Here is a 2,800-nt window from a genome sequence, read left to right as displayed (position 1 = left end):
AAGAAGAATATATGCAGTGTAATATTTGTTGAAACTGTACTTCCGATTTGATTTGAAACTGTCTCATTGCTATCTGTTTATCAATAAAACTTTGAGAAAAAAAAAAGAACCAATCTGGGCAATAAAGTAAGACTTTATCTCAAAATAAATAAATATCCACCAAAGGTCTAAATTTAAGAGCAGCAGGAACTATAAAACTCTTGGAATAAAACAGATGCATAAATCATTGTGCCCTTGAATTAAGTAGTGTTGGCTTCTTTGCTGTTTTTCATTTTCTTTAAAACTAGGGAATGAACCAGGGATTCATGCATGCATTCTACCAATGAGCTACACACGTAGGCCAACAATGTTGTCTTATATATGACATTTAAAGCACAAGCACACATGGAAAAGAGCTAATCTTTGGACTTCAACAAAATTAAAATATTTTGTGCATCAAAGGCTACTATTAGAAAAGTGAAAAGACTACTCATAGGTGGAGGGAAAATATTTGTAAACCATGTATCTGAGAAAGGATTAGTAGATAGAATATATAAAGAACTCTTACAACTCAATAAGAAGTCAAACAATCCAATTTTAAAATGGACAAAGATTTTTGTACAACCATATATACAAAAAATATATACAAATGGCCAACAAGTATATGAAAAGATATGTAACATAATTAGGAAAATACTACTCAATACCACACTAATACCACAATAAGGATATCTATAATCAAAACACTGGAAAATAAGTGCTGGGGGGGACTGGGGATATTCCTCAGTGGAAGAGGACTTGCCTCACAGGAGTGAGGCCCTGAGTTAAATCCTCAGCACCACCAAAAAAGAAAAAAAAAAAAGACTAGAGATGGAAGTGTTGAGGAGAATGTGGGAAAAGTAGAAAAGTAGAACTTTTATATAGTGCTGATGGGAATATAAAATGATTCAGTATCCTTAGAAAATATCTTGGCAATTAATCAAAAAGTTTGTTATTATATAACCCAGCAGTCTTATTCCTCAGTATAATCTCAAGAAAGCTGAAAACACACATCCATGCAAAAATTTTGTACATGACTATTCATAGATTATTATTCATAACAGTCAAAGAATCAGCAACAAGACAAATGTCCACTTAAATCATGACTACATAAATGTCATATATTCATACAATTGAATATTATTGATTATAGACATCTTTATTGTGGTATCATTCAACCACTGAAAGGAATTAAATACTGACACACACTATAAAATGCATGAAGCCTAAAAATATTATGTCAGGCTGGCCAAATAGCTCAGTGAATTAAAGTGTCTGTAAGCAAGCACAGGAACCAGGGGTTCAATCCCCTGGCCTGCTGTGCTGGCCCCACCCCTGGGGCTCACTGAGAAGGCAATTGAGACAGGACATGGTGGCGCACATTTGTAATTCTAGCTCTTGGGAGGCTGCAAACAGGTGAATCACTATGGGTCTGATCTAGTAGTAAGACCTGAACCCCCTGTAGACCCTTCCCTAAAAAATACAAAAGAAAGAAAGAAAATATTATGTCAAGTGAAAGAAGCCAAATACATATTGTATGATTCCAGTCACATGGAATGGGAAAATCTTTAGAGACAGAAACAGATTAATAGCTGCCAAGGACAGAGAGAAGAAAGAACAAGGAGTTACTGCTAATGTATACATTTCTTTTTAAGATGATTAAAATGTTCTGGAATTAGGTAGTGATGATGACACCACAACCTTATAAATATATCAAACCACTGAGTTGTAAACTTTAATACGGGAAAAACATTATGGTATGTTAATTAAATCCAAAAAAATTAAAGAATCAAAAAGTTTTAAAAGGTGAACAAGAGAATTTCAGAAAAAATTTACAGTGTATACGATCAGCTGACCTGCAATAAAGGAGTTTATAAGGACACCTCTGTGGGTAGACAGGAAATGATCCCACAATAAAAGTCAGAAACATCAGAGAGCAAAGAAGGTCAAAGAAAGGCTGGAAATATAAATAAATATAAGTAAACATTTACTGTTAACATAACAGTGTTAAAATCAACATCTTTATCATAAGACTTAATATTATTTCACTGAATTTTTTAAAATATAAAAATAAAATACAGTAACAAGCACACTTACAGAAAAAAGATGTGAATAGAGTTCAAATACTAAAAAATATTTGACTTCTGCTTTGTTCAAGAGGAAGATAAAGGGATGATTTCATTATGTAGGTAAGTTAATAACAAATTATCTAATTTCATAATAACCATAAAAGAAAAATAGAGCATAAGCTTCCAACAAATGGAGAAGGTAGAAAACAAAATGACATTTTAAAAATCACAATGTCACTTTAAAACAATGCAAGAAAAGAAAAAAATAAACACAGAAAATGGGAGACAAGAGGAACACATAATTGTGGATTTAAACTCAAATATGTCAGTAATTACTTTAAATGTAAATGAATTGCATATTCCAACAAAAATATAAAAATGACCAATTAGATTTTTAAAATTCTAACAATCTTCTCTTGTAAGGAGGTATCAAAAGTATAATATCGAAAGTAAAATAAAAAACAAAGATATTGGCTGGGGAGATAACTTGGTGGCCTAAGTGCCTGCCTGGCAAACATGAAACCTAGGTTTGACCCCCAGTACTGCATGCTGTGCAGGCCCCAGAAGGGCCTGCTGTGCTAGCCTGCAAAACCAAACATGGTGGCGCATGCCTATAATCCCAGCACTGGGGAGGCTGAAAACAGGAGGATTGCTATGAGTCCAAGCTGTGTAGTGAAACCCTGGACAGAATACAAAAATAAATAAATAAATAA

This window comes from Octodon degus, unplaced genomic scaffold (genome assembly GCF_000260255.1).
Source record: "Octodon degus isolate 3935 unplaced genomic scaffold, OctDeg1.0 scaffold00045, whole genome shotgun sequence".
Lineage (NCBI taxonomy): Eukaryota > Metazoa > Chordata > Mammalia > Rodentia > Octodontidae > Octodon > Octodon degus.
This window is presented reverse-complemented; position numbering follows the sequence as displayed.